General features: G+C 36.2%; 1 protein-coding gene across 11 annotated transcripts in view; it reads left to right on the top strand.

Annotated features, from left to right (window-relative positions):
• The window catches only part of FIGN (fidgetin, microtubule severing factor), a 104543-nt gene that overhangs the window by 31628 nt on the left and 52940 nt on the right, over window positions 1-19975 (top strand). For 7 of the 11 annotated variants that reach the window (XM_068195700.1, XM_068195694.1, XM_068195693.1 and 4 more), the window contains one exon: window positions 7154-7276. The exons of the other annotated variants lie outside the window; for them this stretch is intronic. The gene's annotated coding sequence lies outside the window, so the exon portion shown is untranslated. The remainder of the gene's footprint in view (window positions 1-7153; window positions 7277-19975) is intronic. 11 annotated transcript variants of the gene reach the window in all.

The following is a 19975-nucleotide window of genomic DNA, read 5'->3' as shown; positions in this document are numbered from 1 at the left end:
ACCAAGCTGGTGTCCTTTTCATTAAGAGAGAACGTTGACTGTCACTGTGGAGCAAGGAAGGCCTTTGCATGCTCTTAGGACAAAATGGCTGATGTTAAATAATGGTTTACAAATTAGTAAGTGACCACACAGTAATGCAATGTATTTGTTCATTTGGAAAAATATTTTGCCTTCCACAAAAATAATACAAAATAATAGAAGAATCCCCAAATAATTTTTTGTCCTAGAGGGAGATAAAGTGGGTCTAAATAAGATACTGAGTTCTTACATAGCACTGCAGCTGCCACAAAGCAGCCCTAGTAGGCTGCTCACTAAAGCATTGGCCAGTTGAGGCCTATTGGCCATTGCAGGTACCTAAACAGTGGGTGCATCAAGCACAGATCTGGAGGAGCTCGCTGAGGTAGGAATATATGTCTGAAATAAAAATGTACATTTGCAAACATGACTGTAACAGAGCCATGCAAGCTTAGACTGAAGACCTGCCTGTCTGTCTCTTGGCATAGGTCAGTAGTGGATGGTAGAGTGTGAAATGCCCCAAGTGTGGAGCTCTGCAGGAGCTGCAGACTGAGGCAGGAACAGGGTGCACCAACACTGCCACAGGCTCTGCAGGACAGGCTGCAGTGCTCAGCTGGGTGTTTAGTTTCCAAACAGATGTAACTGTTTGCAGTGTGTAAAGCCATTGGATGAGAAATAGGAACGTTTTAACTGATTGCCATAATATCTAGCCATTGAAGCAGGTTTAGGGAGAGCTTTTTTTTTTTTTAATTCAGTGGACAATTGTTAGCTATTAGCTGGAAATATGCTAATGGATCTAGTAGGAATAAAATAAAAAAGGGATTCCATATAAATGGTTCAAACTATCACATTTAATAGGCGGTGATAATCCTTCTGTAGTTTTTTTAATCACTGTCAACTTCTAGAGAAGTAATATTTTTCCACTGTCAAATTTCATAGATTGGAAATGTCTTAAAATTGTAATTTCCAATACATTTATGTAGACTTTTTCATAGGAATGCATATATTGCTATAAGTACTCAATTAGAAAGTTTTTAAAAATAAAAAAAGATTAAAGTAGAGCCTTCTAAGACACAGTCTTCATGGAATCACTCAGTGGAAAGAGTCTTGCTTATGGTACCTTGAAAAATGTTCTGCCAGAAGAAAATATTGTATTTAAGACAGAGATCGAGAGAATGGTAAACTTTAGGGGGAAAGAAAAAAAGTGTGGTGTTTTTTTTTGTTTGGTTGGAGTTTTTTTTGAAAGGCTCAAAAGTACAACTGGTGTGGTGGAGAGAGACCTGCTGTATCCTGGCAATATTTTGTGACCACTAGGAAGGGCTGAGGAATGCAGGCGGGGGTGTTGATATGGTTATCCTTTGTCTGAAAGATCCTGTGGTCCTGCTCATGGGATGCTTGACCGGGAGAGTGTTTGTGGGACACTGTGGTTGTCTGCATCTTTTGAGGGTCACCTTTGCACTGTCCTCGCTCTCTCACCTGCTCTGAGTCTTTTCCTGTCTCGTGGTGGTTGTGGTTGATGTCAGACAGAGAGGCAGCAAGTGCGGTTGTGTTGTAAGAGTTGTACCACTGCTAAATCAATTGCTTTTGAAGAGAGAACTAGAACAAATGTCTGGCTGGAAGAAACCATCACGAGTCTAAGTTGCTTTTGTATCATTTCAGTTGCTTTTCATCATTTGCAGGATGGCTTTTTAGGAGCAAACTTTGTGTTGCTTATACAATAAAAGCCTCATTCAGGAAAATCATATTTCAATAGGGTTTAAACAAGTAGATAAAGAAGCTTCAACTTTTTGGAAGTGAGATTTCCCCCCTAGATGGAGTGTAGCCATGTTAGTAATTCCCATTCAGCATCTCTGTACTTGGGGAGGTGTTGGTTGGTTGGAGGGGAGTTTTTTGTGTTCTGTTTTGGGTTTAGTTTATGGGGTTTTTTTTAATTGTTGGGCCAGGTAATGTGATTAGGAAAAAGCAGTTAAGTTTTCAGCACTGCAAATCTTCCTTTTGGTCAAGTTACTTGAAATCTCTCTTCTTAAAATGGGAGTTTTTATGTCAGCTGAAGTCTGGCACTTTGACAACCATTAGAATGTGAAGTAATGAATTAATTTCTAATGACAAACAAAACATTTTCAGTAGCACTTGAATGCATTGTGGAAAGTCAAAGAATATTCCCTGATGTCATGCTACTGAGACTTACATTTCCAGGTATCATTAAATATTTAGAATTGACTCCAAGTACATCAATATTAGGAATCACTTTGCACAACTTTTATGTTTCACTCTTCTTACAGGTTGGAAATTGAAATATTTAACCTTACTCTTCCTCACTTTATTAGAAAATGCTATTTTTTTAACAATTAAAAATACTAAAGCAGATCAAGCAGTTATTTTGACAAAGAGCTTGAAACATTCTTGCCTAAATTCCACAAATAAAAAAGCCAGCTAAATTATCACCCTGAGCAGATTTTCTCAGGGACCTTAGTCAACCTTTATAACGGATAATTACACTGGCGTTTTAACATGGGGCAAAGGAAATGATAAAATTAGGATGTAAGAGACACTTGGCCCTATTTTGAGAACACAGTAGAATAATTGGTAAGGGATTTTACTGCTGTTTTCTTATACAGAGAGTTTTTTTTTTTTTTACTTTCACATGTTTGGATATATTTTTCAGGCTCTTAAGCCCTGTGTTTAGTGGTATGAATCTGAGCAGAGATGTCCCAGTGTATTAATAGTTCGTTTTTGAAGTTGTGGATGTTCATGGGTGTTTTAACTCTGCAGCTTCAGTCACCTCTCCCCTCACTAACTCTTCTTCTGCCTTATCTTCTTTGCAAAAGGATATTTAAAATTAATTTTAAAAATTAATCTAAAAATTAAAAAAATATATATATAATCTTGTTTATGCTTTTTAAGGTCTCCTGTGATTAATTTAAAACTCAAAATTATTTTGCCAGGAATTGTTCACTGCAAAATACAGGCATGAATTCATAGTTTTGTTTTGGTTTATTTTTCAGGATTTGTTTGACAGAATTTCACCTAACACTCTGTCCAAACCCGCTAGCTTCATTTAATTTCAGCCCCAAATTACATCATTCGACCCTAGGAGAAGTTTCCTTCATTTCAACAAATCGAGCCCAAGTTTGTGTGACAGTGGATAGATGAGGTGAGCTGATGAGGGTCTGGGAGGCATTGCAATCAGAGTGGCAGGTGAGGCAGCTCTCAGTGAATGGATTTGAAGGACTAAATGTGAGGGTTTGGAAAGGAGGAATTGCTATAGTGGATTATAGCCGAAGTGCGTCATGAAAATATCTCAAGTTTGTCAGTAGCTATCAGAAAACACATTAGAGAAAGGTGTATGGAAATCATGGTAGCAATCAAAATCACACTGTGTGAAAAGAATTCTACCAATTAAGTCTAGATCTGTTTCACAAAATCTGTACTTCCTAAAGATTTCTATTGGTAATCTTAACCCACGACAGTTTATTGTGGTATAATTGAATTGTACACATATCACCAGACTGATATGAGGGGTTTTTTTCCCATTTTTCCCCCAGCTGTGGATTAATGCAGTGAGACAATACATTCTCTGTGAACTATGAGTTATTTGTCAGCAGATACTGAGAATAAGATGAAGAGCAAGGACTATTTTTAGTGTAATCAAACAGCTTAATTGAGTTTGGGATATTTGCTTTGACTTAGATACATTGGCAGGAAAAAATTGTAGGGAAAGGTGAACCTGCCTGTACTAAAATTTGCCCTCAATATGGATGCTCTTACAAGGACTGGATAGCTGCAGAGGACTCACTTACATTGTAAAAATATACATGATTCATTTCAATTGGTCTTTTAAGTTTTTAAAATCACATTTGTCCTCTTGCTGCACTGTTTTTGCCAGTGTAAAGATCATAGGTTTTATTTGATTATATTTTGGTAATCTGTTAAATGAGACTGGGTCACCTTGCACCATGCAACATTTCACTTCACTGCTAAAACTTAATGCCATCTTTTTATCTTTCACTGAGTGGATGTCAGAGGACACAACATTAATATAAGACAGGCGTCTCTAATATTTCATGAATGGCCTTTTTAAAAAAACCCTCAAAAAACAAACCTAGGAAGTAAAAATTGACACTAGGGTAGTGAATTTAGTAATCTTTCTCAAATATTGAATGGCTTTCCATTTATGTATTTCATCTTTTACAAGACCTGTTCTTTATCAGGTAAGGCTATTAAAAAGCACAAGTGGTTTCCTTAGATTGAATATATTGTTTTCCTCATGGGATTGGGGGATTGAGAGATTTCCATGAAAAAGTGGTCAAAAACTGAAGATAATACCCCAAAATAAGACCTGTAGCTTTTTAGTGGATTAGAGTTCACTATTAAAAGCTGGAAGACCTGGGATTTGGTGCCTTTTTGAATTTTTTTTGTTTACTTCACTTTCAGTGCCTTAAAAGTTAGTTTATACTTTCCAGCTCTATCGGGATGTCAGGTAGGTTAAATCAGGACCTGATAAAACATGGAGTATTTGCCTCCTTTTTTTGTGTGGGTTTGTCAAATGTACTATTCCAGAATCATGTGGCAATATATACAGATGTGAATAGCTATGTGTATATTTATACTTTTTTATCTACAAATCTACATCTACAAATTTATTTAGATGTATCAAAATATAGGGTTAGGTACAGCTTTTTGTAGCAATATCTCTTCTTGATAATTTTCATATATGGTAGAAAATACTTAATGCTTACCTGCTAAGACATGCGAGGGTGATTTTCTTGCATTCTCTGATACTTAGGGGTAGGAGAACGCTTGTAAAATTGTGAATATAACGTCTAGTCCTTAACTAGACTAATTGTTCTATTAGATTAAAGCATTAGAGAAAGCGATGGCTGTGGTGGTGTGCAGGACTTGAGCAGAAATAATCATCTTATAGTCTGGATCATGTACTGAGAGGATGTATTCATGTTTCAACTCTAAATACACATGTCCAAAACTTGATTAAGCTACTAGTGAAAATTGCTATCTAATTTATATGTAGTAGTTTGGGAAAACAGAGTGGGGGAGACCTCTAGGATCATCAGTCCCTTCATCTCTTGCTGCAGATAGCATGCCATATGATTTCTTCCCTAAATTTGTTGGGTTCCATTTTTATGGGACTTCATGCTTGGCATTGATTATCTCCACAAAATGTATTTATTTGGCAAAAATCAGTGTTAATTTCACTTACATTAACATAGTAGAAAATTTAGCTAGATATACTGGTTAGGTAAACAGTTTGATGGGGTTAATTCATCCCTAGTTTCTAAAATAAGTGTGCAAAGAGCTGCCACCATTTTTTCTCTCCTCACAATTCTGCTGTCATTTAAGTTCAGAACAAATACAGATCTACCCTCAGTATTGCACAACTCCAACTCCCCCACCCCCTCTCCTAGTTTTAACACGGTCCTTGATTTCTCTATAAAACATTGGCTAAAATAGGTGGCTTTCCAGGCAGATTTTTGTGAACTAATAGGTGACCTTTGCCACAACCAAATGTCACTGTTAAATCTCCTCAGCCCTTTAGACTCAATAACTATGTGGGTTTTGTTTTGGTTATTAATGTGGGTTCTTTTTAATTCTCATAAGCAAATGTAAAAATCTCTCACATGTGACAATATGTAGATTTTTGGCAGTCCTGCAAGGACCTTGGGTCTGTCAGCCAGAGGCTTCATTATGTAATGCTGCATAAATGCTGTATTTTCATCTGTGACAGATATAGTCTTGAACCTGTATTTTTCATGTTACTTAACTGTTTCGGAACATCATGTGTGAGAGAACACATCAAAATGGAAATTGCTTCTAGAGAGGCAGCAATAAATATTGGTTGGGTATATTGCATTGTTGGGCTCCATGTGTTTCAGGATGCTCTCAATTCTCTTGCCCTAATCAACACTGTAAATACATGCTGCATTTTCTGGTCATCCATTTGGTGGATTAACAATTCGGACCTTGCTGTTTCTACAATATGTTTTGATTCTTTACTGTATATAGTCGTGGTTATATAAGAGCGTCCTCTAACAAAATTACTCTGAAACCTTCTGTCTTTTCCAGCTATTCAGAGAAGGGCATATAATGTAAATTGTGCGCATTATATGTATAGTTCACTCGTAGGTACTTGAAAATTAGGTAGTTAACTGAGAAATATCTTTACATTCACGTGAAAGTTTGAATCCCTGTGACACAGAATTTTGTTATCTTCCCATTTAAATATTGGGATGGATTGTGTTTTGTTTTTGAAAAGGTACTTACTGTTTAATCTCCAGCAGGGATTAAAATAGTACATAGTGTATAATTGAAATACATCAATATTTGTTGTGATATATTATGTAAAAAGAAAAAGAATACAAAACAGCATAGGGCAAATATATCTGATTCTGGCAGTTTTGTGCAGGAGCTTTTATACAAAGTTGTTGACATATTGCTTTTATTGAATATTCCATTAAAGGATTTTGCTTAAGTCACTTCTCCCTTAAAGTCTTTATAAACAAGTAGTATGTGTCCTATTTTTTATCTACTCTCTGCTTTATGCCATTGAGTTAGAATAGAATCATAGTTCCCCACCTTGTCTTTCAAGTGACCATAGTACTGTCATGGCCATGAAATTTACTTAGTTTTTGGGCCCTTTACTGTGTCAGTGATAGCACTGTGTTTTATGTGGAGCCTGAGTACTCTTATGAATGACTTTCCAGCACCAGACATAGTATATCCCAATTTTCTATTGTATTCTTTCCTCTGTGGATCAATATGGATTTTAATTCACATCCTAACAAAACTATTGTTGCACTCAAAGGTCACTCTCCCTGTGTATGTTGCCGAGAACTTGGTCTTCAGCAAGTTCCTATCACACCAGACACTGTCAAGAGCAACCATAACTGAAATAGCTTTTCATTTATCCTGAGGCAAAGGCACTTTTTTCCCTTTCTTTCTTCTTCAGTAGATATGCACAGAAGTTTGCTAACTGGGGGGAAGGAGCTGCAAATCTACTATAAATATCAAAGGTGACTTGATAGAGATTCTTGGAAGAAATTTCCACCATACTTGGAATGCAGTGACACTGTTTCATTCAACTGCTTTTCCACATTGCATTACATTAATAATCGCCTTGCAGGTTTCTTGGCAGATGAAGAGAAAGGGAAAGTTGGAGGATGATTTTGAATGAATGAGGATGAAGATGACCTGTTAGCCTTAAAGCTTGTATGAGGTAGTTGGAACACGAAGAGCTGTGAAGTAGGTCAGTACTTTTGTCTTCTTTTTACATCAGTTGTTCGGCTGAACTGCTTTTACAAATGTTTAGCTTATATTCACACATAGCACTGGTATTTCTGTGTCTCCTTCTTGACTGTACACTATATGAGATTATTTTCAGCTGTTTTATCCCTTCTGTCATGTAGCTTTTGAAATCTCTTGCGCTAATAAGCATCTGATAGATCTCACCAGGAGTCTTGGCTTTATCTTTAGTCTTCATTCTAACAATTCTGCCTACAGTACATACTGTTCACAGGGTAGATCCGCATATTGCTGTTCAGCTGCCAGGCTCTTGAGCAATAAACCCTGCATTTCAATTCTGAATGAGTATAAATTATAATTTTAGGAGTGTTGTTCTTCTGACAGAAGACAGAGTCCAATGCCACATCCTTGACTATGGATGAAGAGTGCACAACAGGCTGGAAAATAAGTTTATCCCTGATCAGTTGCTTTCAAAAATTACACCTTATCTGATAGTTCTTTCTTCAAGTAGAAGAGATTTTATAGTGCTGGTTCTTTAGTTTTGAAACTTGGACATTTGCTCCATAATGCCATTTCTTTCCAAGTTTCTGTAACAGTTCTGTTAAATAAACAAGGTAGCATTCAACACAATTTTAAGTTATAAACAACTAACCTGATAACGGTTCTATTATTTAATCCAGTTAGAATTTGAGATGTTTGGTGCTGTTACTTAGACTTGAGAAGTTGAATCCAGCATTGAGCAAAGCCAGAAAACCCATTTTCTTTTACTGCATTGTGTTTTGATGTTCAGTTTCCAAATATTGCATTATTGTTATTTGCCCTCAATCTCATTAAGCAAAGAGGTAAATTTGACGCCTCTTATCTTTTTCCTTTCTGAAACTGAAATAGGGTGCCCTATTCCTCCCATGTTACAGTACCCAGCAATTCCAGGATTTTCACTTGCATTTTTTAAGGCTTGCAACTAATGTTTCCCACATTATGAAGACACAGACAGCGTTACATACAGTGGCAATGGGAAGGAACCCCATTAAATAAATTATAATATTAAACTCCCATTAAATAAATTATAATATTATTAACATTTGTAATTATTATCTATTAATTTTGTTCCATATGTGTTTTCAGGTAACACTTTAAAAATTGCCACCAGTTACCTGCATTGGTTAAAGAAAGTAGTGATACTGCACTGTTATAACATGGCTTGGAGTCTAACTAGGTGCCCTTTTCAGTATCTGCATTATTGTTGTCATTAAATCCATTATTCTTGTGAATAAAACTTTTAAATTGCTTGATTACTTAGAACTTATACTTTTGCTTAATAAGTTGTCCTTTGTTGGATATTACTGTCAACTGTGCTGTATCTGGTAAAAATACTGCATATACACCATCACAAGCTTAGATGTCATTTTATTAGGAGGTGCTGCCTCAGCAGAATGAGAATATTAATCTAAAAAAAGTGTATTTTTTTTTCCAAGCAACATAAACAAATCTATCCTACTTAGACCTGCAGTGTCAATATTTTATACTGCCTGTGTTGACTTATTCATTGTAGTTTTTGGCATATGGGATAACTCTGAAGATTCCAATTCTGGCCTTTCATTTTAGGCCAGTTCTGGGTATTTCCGGCCCTTATCTGAGATATTTTTTCAGCCCCTGAGTAGTTTTCACATATAATAAATGTACATCCTGAAAGTGCAATGTTGCACTGAACATTGACTCCTTAGTGATGTGGGGAGTAGGCACTCCTAAGTTTGTTTCATTCTGAACAAAAGCTTTAGCAATTAAATTTTCTCCAGTATTCTAGAGAGTGTCTACAACTGCTCAAGCTTTTTGAGCTTTGACTTAGCTTGCACATCTTCCACTGCTGGAAAAGAAAAAAAGAAAATATCTACCTGGGAAGGAAGGAGAGTTCGCTGAGATTTTTTTTAGCAAAAGACAGAGACAGCTTAAGACCCATTTTAGTAAATTCTGTGTTCCTTTCAATACTAAAAAGTTGTAAAGACTTATTTGGTAGGTACTTTTTAGCTTTATTACTTCTATGTTTAGATAATACTATTGTAGAGTCATTATGCCTAAAATATTATCACTCACTCTCCCATAGAAAATATGAAGAGTTTCCGATGCAGATACTAGCAAAGACATATAACACCGGTTGCATTGTCCAAGATTTTTATTCGAAACAGTTTTTTTGTCTGTAAATCACCAGGTCTTTATGTGTGTTCCTCATTCCAGAGCTCATTCCATAGCATCAAAGTACCCATTGTGTATCTGGTAGAGCTGGTCAGTCACAGCCTCATTGTGAAATTGGCTCCTCCAGGTAACTTCTTGCCTAGGTTTGTTGTTTCTGCTCTCTACAATGTCACATGTTTGCTTACCTTTAGCCTTTGAACATCTAGGTTCTTGCTCAGAAATTTCTGGCCATGCTCTCTTGCTTTTCACCCCATTCTTGTTCCAAATATTATCACCCAAATAAAAATCTTTGTATCTTTTATATCATCAGAGTTGTCTGGTTGAAGATAGTGACAAAAATATTCTTTTATGAAGGTGTTTACTACTTCTTTGAATAATTTTTCTTTGCTAGTGGTACTTTGTTCTTACCATACATGCTCTCTGGGTTTTTGCTGATTGCAAAATCATGCAATTGTTGCCTTTTTCCCTTGCATGTTAACCTGTGTATTTCCACATGATAGTTGTCAAATCAGGTACAACTCAAAGATGTGTTTTTGTTAAATTTCAGCTTGTAATTTCTATACTGATCTATGCCACTTGTAACATTTCTAGTAGTATTTGGAATTCGTTATAATGCTCAAAGTCTATTGGCTTCTGTAAGTGACCATCCTTTCCATCAGACTATTTTTGCCTTCAGTAATGTCCACTAAATTGCCCTGGTTGTCTTTTTCAATCCAAGAACATTCTGCATCTACTTCTCCCTGGTTTCAATTCAAACAGCTGTCATGTGTTTTTCTATATCACGCGTGTAGAGAACAGCATTCTTTAAATCCTGGAATAATTTCATACCCACCTTCAACTGAGTTTATTAAAAAATGATATGTGTATCCTGTGCTCAGAGACATTTGATATCTAAAGCACCTGACTACCTTTCTGTTTTGCTGGCACCTTTGTCCTGCAGGTGTAGAATTTCAGTTGCTTATTTGTTATTTTGGGAAGTCAGAGTTGGTTGGGCACCGTATTTGCTCTGTTTATTTTTGGAGGGGGGTTTTACTTATCTTCCACTCACTGTATGATAGTGTATGCAGTGAGACTTAAATCACCTGACATGCACATGAGATCTCCACTTAATTCTCTATCTTTCTCCAAAATGAGACCTCCTCATCACTCCTGCAGATAACCTGTTTGGAGGGATGTATCAAAGACACAGGGGAGGAAAGCGTAAAGGTGAAGGCCATGATATTACCATTTGTCTGTAGTCTTATCACCTCTTGTAAGCCAATTATCATTGTGTCAGTGACAATCCTGGTATGTGAGGGAAAGTTTTTGTTAGTTTCTTTTCCTAATGGTAGCCCACTGTGGTAGCAGCAAAAGACATTTTGCTGGCTTAGCTTTATCCAGAGGTATTTCCTTTAGTTAGGTGATCCACCTGTCACTGATTCTAGAGACCTCAAGCCAGAATTATCTGATAAAATATGGGCATGAAGAATGCCCAGGTCTAGGTTGAAGCTAGATTTATTAATTATGTTAAAGTTACTTCAGGGATATTTTTTGCAGAATTACTGTATCTTTTTGTGCAAAAATACCTTAAGGAATAGGAAAACAAATGTGGGTGCTTTCCAAAGAAGATAATAATACTTTGGAAAGTAAATGTTGCAATGGAGGGACATATTAATTGTGGGGAACAGCATTTTAATCTCTCAATGCAGTTCCTACAGCAGTTGATTCTTGTAACCTCTGAAAATTAAAGGGGAAATTGTTGAAAAGAGTGTCTAGGCAGATCTAGCATAGTTCTGAGATATTCTAGAATTTTAGAATAATAATTTTAGAAAGAACACTTCTATTTCTCAGGTTAATAGAAAAGCAAAGGAAAACCTAAAATACCACACAAATCTGTGATGACCTTGATAATTAGCATTTATAAATCCAAGTGCAAAGGCAGACAGTTCTAAAATGAGTGCCACTAAGGCAGACTCTTTACAGGATTTATTTTAGTTCTTGAATTTTTTCTCTTTTACATTGATTGCTTCAAATGATGAAAGAAATTGGAAACATCTTTGTTATTCAGTAGCCAGATATTTTATCCTGTCTAGAAGAAATAGAAATTATGACATAAATATTGTGGTACCTTACTCTGGATCCTTACAAACTTACCCCTTTTGTAATGCTGTGATTTACCAGGACAATAACCAAAATGAAATTATTAATATAGTTGTTTTTGGGATAATGGAGAATAGAGTAAAGGGACAAACATTTCTGTTTGTGAAATAAATTAAACTTAAGATTCTGTCATATGTATTGTTTATGAAAATACATGTTCATATATTTCTGTAGTTCATACAATCATAACATCTTATGTTATTTGTGAAATAACATATAATCTGTAGCTGTTATTTCCACTCACCAAAATACATACCACCAGTGGAAGAGACTGAAGCAAACTGAAACATGCCTACCTGCCTTTCTCAAATCTGATGGCTATCATGCTCTTCTCTTGGTATCATTCTTTAGGTGGCTTGTTCTAGTGCCCTTTTGTAGGAATTCCGAAGCTGACCTTGCTCTTTAATGCAAATATTTAGTAAAACACTTAGTCCGTGTTTAAAGAAAATAATCTCATATGGACTGTAAAGGAGTTGTATTTACTATTAAATGTAAGGCTAGAGAGAGTTTAAGCATTCTTTGTCCATGCTAGAATCAAAACATATTTGAAAGGTTTGCAGAACTTGATTTTGCAGTGCTTGTTTCTTGCAAAAGTCCAGTTATGTCTTGGGGAAGGTGCAGTCCTCAACCATTAGATTTTTCTTTCAAGTGGAAGTTTAAGAAAAGTACCACAGCCAAACTAAAGAAAATATTAACCTAAGGTATTCTGCTTCGTACTGAAGCAAAGTGAAATTGCTCCTATCTCAAGTGGGAAAGATTGTCTCCAATGGATGGACAGGTATTAGGAGTTAAATGGTGTGAATTTTTTAAAAAGTTGGATCTGCAGCTCTGCTTATGTCCCTAGTTTTAGACAAGTGCCCTTTGTAAGGGTGTAAATTTTTTTTCCAAAGTCAGAATGCAAGAGAAGTTTATAATTTATAAAAGTTAGTTATCATACTATTACTGATGCAAAGTTTCCATAAATCACAGACTGAGAGTGATCCTATTAGCAGTTCACTTCACTGTTAACAGACAGAATTTATGTTAGCAAGGTTTATGTGCCTTCACCAGGGTTCTACTCAGCTTAGTTATTGCATCTTATCAATCACGTAAGAATATATTTAATTTCATAGTGGTGACTTTCCACTATATTTCCTTGTTCATTATAGTTTAGTCAGACAGAGAAAATTAACAGTGGTGGCTGATATGTGTGTATATATGTGCCTGTGTATATATGTCACTACATACTTATATATATCTCCACAGTTATATATTTACATGCCTGTATGCACATATCTACAAGTATGTGTACACATCTGTATGTCAAAGCATCAAATGTACAAAAATCCATACGGTGGGTTATGCATGAAACCTGTTAATTGCAATGTATTACTGGTTTAAAAAAGCTTTACTAGTGTTAAAACCAAAATCTACCCTCAACAGTCAGTATCACTAGTCCTTCCCCCTTCCTCAGGAGTTTAGTGCTTAATGGGATTCTTTTGGCTTTGAAATTGAAGAATTTTATTAGTTGCTAAAGCTATTCAGTAAGAGGGTATTTCAAAAAGAAACGTAAATTGCAAAATGCAGTGGGACACTTACTGAACTGTTGGTATTGTTTTGTCAAAAAATGATTTAAAATGAACTAGAAAATTGCCGAACCATCAAAGTATGGGATGTGGGAAAGTTAATATATTAAAGAAACACTATCATGAGAAGAAGAAGTGCCGTTTTAAAAATGATATTTTAAGAAATTCACTTATATAGAGAATAGGGCAAAATCATAATCTTTTATGAGCCCAATAAAGACTACCTAGCTACTGCTGCTTGATACAATACTTTTCTTATTGGATTTAGGGAAAAAAATGTACTACAGAGGACTTTTTTGTGCAATATAGGTTTAGTTAGCTTTTTAACTTAAAAATGGAAGAATGTTGAGACTGTCCTTGGGACTGACCAGGCTGGTGCACAATGCCCTGGACCAACATGTGCATGCAGCAGTGTTCATATGGGCAGGGCTGGTGGCTCTGCAGCCAGGGCCCTTAGATTTGACATGCTGCTGTTGCACTGGCTTTACTGACAACTTACATTTTGGTAGGAGACTTATAGTAGCGCTTCCTTTGAAGACAGAAATATGCTTTTCTTCAGAAATATGCTATCTTCAGATATACTTGGGGTGTTATTTTTGCTTTTGAGATAGGCTGTGCAAGTAGCTGAACAGAAAGTTAATCCTTCCTCTTTTATGTGATGTGGCTTCTTGTGACTGGTCCACTGCATAAGAAGTTCCTGTAGCATTTTAGAAAACAAAAAAAAACAAGATGTCATTTTACTTAAGATAACTTGTTAGTGTTTGCTTAAATATTGCCTTAGACATGTTGAGTACAGACAAAAGATAAAAGCAATTAGTATTTATACTTTGTTTTTTATTTGTGTAGCTTGTGGTTTCTCTGAAAACAATCTGCTGATAGTAAGACAAGGTAAAATATTTGCATTTCCTAGTTTTCTTACTACTTGACTCCTTTCTGCTTCAGTCTATTCTTACATGTCCTTATTCATGGTGTGTAAGTCACTGCAAGGATGTGGGATGTTAAATTCCTAGCAACCTATTGAGCTGTAAAAAGCTTAATATGGTGTGTTGGAAATAGGGATTTTCATGTAATGTTCAAATGGAAGAGAGTACTTTATATAAGGAAACCTGCCCTTAAATGAAAAAAAGAGTTGACAGGACTTCCACCTGTAATTCTAATCTAAAATGATTTCAAGCCCCACCTAGAGTTGTTGCATCTGAAGCATAATGCTGAAGCTCTTTTGAAGTCAACTGACTTTGTTTATTTGACAAAATTTTAGAGACAATTAAAGTCTTGTCTATGTTGGTAGCAAAATTCCCATTGACTTCAGTGGACTCTTAAGTTTAACTCCTCTCAAAGAATGGCTCTGAATTTGTGGCTGCTCAGAGCTGCATCCTTTCCCATGTGTTGCCACTGTACCTCTGGCTTTCCCCTTCTCATGATTCCCATGCAGCAGAGAAAGACATTTGCTGGAAACACCTGGATTTAGTCTGACCTGGCCTCAAAGAGATCGACAGAACTAGGAGTGGGCAGACCAGATACTTGACAGCATTGTCTGCACATCTACAGTATTGAAAAAGCATCTCTCTCAAACTATTTTAAGGGGAAATTATTACACATCAAAATATATTGCTTCCATTTTTAATTGAATTTTACCTATCGTGTCACCTTCACTGAGCATTAAAGAACACGAGAAATCCCGTGGTCTGTGCTTGCTTATAATACAGTGGCTGTAGTTAGAAATTAGTTAGAGTACCATTATTAAAGCACAGCCTACCTCCCCTCGAGAAGGTCTTTGTTTCCTTACTAAGAGCCTTGTCATGGCTATAATAAACTTTTTCAAATGTACTCCCTATGAGCCATTTAAGAATAGACAAAGGGTTCAGATGTGTTTTCTTCCTTAGGAGCCCAAGTCTACCTTTTCCCCACCTGTCTGAAATCAGTTATCTTCTTTCTATTTCCTCCCACCTGCTCTACTCCTCTGTACCCAAGTGCCTCCCAGAAGCACTTGAAATCTTCTCTAGGGAAGGTGAGTCCAACTGCTTTGGCAGCCTGCTGCTTTAGCAGCTGAAACCCAACTCTCTCCTTTGACACGGAGAAATCAGATGTCACTCATCAAAATACATTCACTGTAGTAAGCATAGGAAAATGAGCCAATGGGAATGTGATATTGATACCCTGAAAAACTGCAATTATTATTAATGCTGCAAGTGCTATTTACTTAAACATTTGACCAAGACAACACTGCTAATTTCTTTTAGCTCAATGTGAAATTTAGAGTCTAATTGTTCTAATTGGCAGAAAAGGGAAAGCTGCCAAAAACACACACTGATTTACCTCCCTCTTGATTCTGTTGACATCAGTGAAGTTGCACAGGGTATTAATTGTTAAAGAAAGTTACTTTGGGCTCAATTTCTTTTTGCAAGTGTCTGTATCTGATGTAAAAGCTTAAAATTTCTGATCCTTGAAGTTAATGCTGTGAAGCTGATGAGATGAAAGAAATCTGTAACTCATCTTTTGCAGCTCTGCAGTGTCATGCAACTTTGGGGATGGTGGCTTAATTGAGCTTTACAAATTAAAATCACAAATGAGCCCACTAGAAAACAGCAGTATGGTTAAAGGAAAAGGCACCGCTGAATTTGTTGTGGGCCATATAAGTATCCTACATATAGCCTACAGAAATGACATATGAAGTATCTGGAGACAGTAACTCAGCACTGAACATCTTCAGACTCAGACAGTTATTGAAGACTATGTACTGACATGAGAGTGGACTGGTCTAATCTAAAATCCATTAGGCTGCTAGATTTATCATTAAATCAGGAAATACACCTCTTTGGTCCATAGACTGGTGTAATGCATGGATGGCAGAGTGATGTGGGGGAACCTCTCACTGCCATGAAGATATTTATCATTATAATAGAGAAAATACTGAATGCTCTCATGTAACAACATGCAGCAGAGACAACGGTCTTGATGTTCCTGTCCCCTAAAATTTTCCAAGAAAAAGATATTGCAAATACTTTTGGAAGCAGCAGGAACAAGGGGAATGGCTTTTCCCTGTCTTTTTACCTTCCAAGAATATACCAACCTCTTAGTAAAGAATTTTATTGTGCCTTCTACAGAAACCTTTGCTGTCTTTACTTTGCAAAATTCCTCTCTGTTTCAAATAGTTTTTCTAAGAAGTAGTGGGTTATACATGGCCTGTTGTATCCCTTTGCCGTGTGTGAGGCTCTAAACTTGCACATGATACTATATTTCTAGATCTTTACCTGAGTAAGCATTTATAAAAACAGTGATTTTTTTAGAAAGAAATATTACACCTATGTATGCATTTTGTGTTAGGACAAGTTTTCACAATATTTAATGAACAATCACCTGTCTCAAAATGTATTGTAGTGAGATCATTTAATTATGTGTGTAAACAGAAGGCTGGCAAAATCCAGGAAAACATTTAAAAACCTTTCAAAAAGTAGAATAATGTTTGAGCCAGGCAGCTTCCTGATGTCACTTTTTGGGATAGCTGACCCTAATGCAGTGGTGCTGGTGACATTGGTGGGGTTATGGGCTGTTACCTGAAGGTAAAGGGATAGGATTCATGGTAAGAAGGTGTACTTTTTATCAATTAATACCTAGCTGCATTTTTTCAAGTGCTTATAAAGCAAAAGAAAGAATTTTTGCTATGGGTTTGGTCAATGCAAAGCTCAAGATCTCTTAAAATTGAGTCTGAAGTTAGCCTGTTAACATTATTTGCATTATTAGAAATAATAGAATATCAGCTGAAGCAGTGAAATTTTTTATAATTATTTATGCCATATATGTTAACATACTGCTCCATTTTGATATGACCTCTGATCAATAAGGTTGAATTGTAATGAGTCCTTATTTGCATACTCATACCTACTTTTTACATCTTTAAATATCAAAGTTTCAACATAATTTTCACTTTAAAGTTTATTACAAGTGCTCCTCTTTGTGGCTCATGCATCTGCTACTGTACACTATTATAGCCCAATGAACATGTGAGGTAGTATGGCTTAGTACTTTTTCTTTTCAGTTTGTCTTGTCTTGCCTAAGCTCTGGGTGAAGAGGGGGCATGTGGACAATGACACTGGCTTAACTCATAAAGTCAAGGTAATTTGATTGTGTGGCTGAGTGTTATCAAGGCAAATCAATGCAACAGTTGTCAAGACAAGATCTATCAAAGGACAGGCAGACATTCTTGAAGTAACTTTCCAAGCTTTTTTTTTTTTTTTTTTTTTGGTTTATTATTTTTGCATTATTTTTTAGGGCATGCATGGCAACGCTTTGGTAGATGACAGAACTATCATTTGGAGAAAACAAAGGAAGAGGGTAGAGGATATCTCTCCCCTGTCTCCTTTTTCTGTGCCAGTCTGAAACCTTATTTGCCTCCCTTAGGTGTTTTTGTCAACCTATACAGAACCCACTGCTGGTGGTATCACACACTGCACAGCAGAAAGAGCCTGTCTTATTCCTGCTTAGCACTGGATTCACACCCTACAAAGAGTTCTAGTTGAAATCTGGCCTTGGAGAGCTGGCCTTCTCAGTTGGGGTGGCAGGGAGGGCTAACAGTTTCCTTGGCTGGAAGGCATCAAATTGAATAAACAGAAAACGGGGGCCTGGAGAGTGGGAAAGCTCTTGATGGTGATTAGTTGTCATCCTGCTTGTCAGAACAAATGAAGAAGAGGAGCACAATGTTTGCACTGTTTGAACAAGCCTCAGAGAGCAAATTAGATGGTAAATGTGATCATAATTTGCCTGCCTTTCTTGAAACTCCCATGGTGCTATTAGTGTTTTTCTTTTTTCAGTAAAAGAGCTTTAACAAATACATACTTCTGTGGAAACTGAAGTGTACCGAGGTTGTTTACAGGGTGGTGTGCAAAGATTTCTGTGCTTTAGTGATAGTGTTTACTGTATCTACATGCTACAGGCTGATACAAGGTGTGTAATGCCAATGGAAAACATAATCTATTTCAATATTGCACATGATGTGGAAAAAAAAAAAAGATGTAGATATCTATCTATGCACATATATATTTGATATGTATGCATATATAAAATACACTTGTGCCTGAGCTTTATGTTGCACTTGGTTGAGTACTGTTGATAAACCAATTATGGTATTTTTGGAAAGATATCTGGAATGTAAAATTCTTCTGTCCTATTATCCTGTGATAATGTGCAGTGGCAGCCTGTGCCCCTTGCTGAACTGTTGGCACACCTAAAGTGACCACAACTGTTACTAAATAAGAAAATCAGCACTTCTATGTTCTGTGTATACAGAAATGTGGAATAACCTGTAGCATTTAAATAATGAGTTTGGGGTGGAGATGGAGAAATGCTACTTACAGTTTATTTTACACATGAAAGTATTTCGCACATAGCAGAAATCGTTAGTGTAAACAAGTATCAATTAAGAGAACAAGTATAAGCATTGTTCGAGAATGAGGTAAAAGCTGTGATGTGAAAGACATCTCTTAGGCAGAGACAGATGACTGACAGTGAAAAGATTTAAAGTATTTCAATTGCCTTGCAATGAAATCTGAACCTGTGGAAACTAATAAAAATTGACTGAGCTTAATTAGAAACATATAGGTAGCAAAAAACCTTGTTTAGAAACCAATCACTTGAACTGTCATATCTCTGTAGTAACCCAGCCAGATGGAAAAACATCAGACTGCATGCAAAGTCAGAATTTTCCTTAATATATTTCAAAAACAAATAAGCTAAAATAAAATGTAACAATAATTGTGAATTCACTGTATCATTATGACATAAAACATAATGGCAGGGGAATGTAAAGGAGAGCATATTTATCTCTTTATAAAATAATTTTAATACATCAGATATCCCAGACTGGTCTTGCTGCTCTCTATTAAATTACATTTGCCTCTGCATTGCTCTTCTTCATCTTTTTATCCAACTTGATGGGCACTCACTGGTAAGGTACTCTGCCAAAGGGCCAAGGCCAGAGTGTCAGCATTGCCCAACATAAAAAAGAGAAACTGTGTCCTAAAGTAAGGGAGTGAAGTTCATTCTTGCTGGCTCTGGCTTGCTGTGGTGTGAAGATCTTTAGGAATTACAGTGATTCCTGGAGTTTTCCTGTGGAAATCTGCCTTGTTCCACATCATCTCTAGCAAAGCTCTGTCATGGACATAGAAATTCTCTATCGATCTGCTGGGCCTTCTTCAGGCAGAAACAAGTACTTTTTTTGTTCCTGTGTATTTTGGATGAGCTCAGAGTGGAGCAGTAGAATAAATGAAGTGTTTTGCTTCAGTCAATCACTGAACAGTGCCAGCTATTGTATTGTGAAATACAAGTTGGTAAGAATATTCTTTGGTGGCTAATGCAGTTTTTACCAATATTTTAATATACTAAAGTTCCAATGAATCAAATTATGTATATAGAACAACTGGCAACATACTAGTGTATTCCATATTAGTAATACACAGCAACAAGCAATTACATTTCATTTTTCTTTATTGACTATTTGAGGCTTTAAAATATTCATTCAGCAAGTTAATGTCTCCTTTTTGTTATTTTTAAAGGTATGAGTACTTAGCAGGCTCATACACTAATGATTTTTAAGCTGTAGTAGAAAGCACATAGGATATGAACAGTGATGTGAAATAGATTAATTAAAATCAATGTTATTTCAATGAATACTAATTGAATTATTAATGCTTGGATCAGGGTTTTCCCTCATTTTGTGATTATTCAGCTTGTTGGCTGATGTATGAATTTCTGTTGATGAAAGCCATTTCTTCATCTTCCTTGGTTGTTTTGTGGGTTTTTTTTCCTTCTCTCCT

The sequence above is a fragment of the Anomalospiza imberbis genome, chromosome 7 (assembly GCF_031753505.1).
Source record: "Anomalospiza imberbis isolate Cuckoo-Finch-1a 21T00152 chromosome 7, ASM3175350v1, whole genome shotgun sequence".
Taxonomy (NCBI): Eukaryota; Metazoa; Chordata; class Aves; order Passeriformes; family Viduidae; genus Anomalospiza; species Anomalospiza imberbis.
This window is presented reverse-complemented; position numbering and strand designations above follow the sequence as displayed.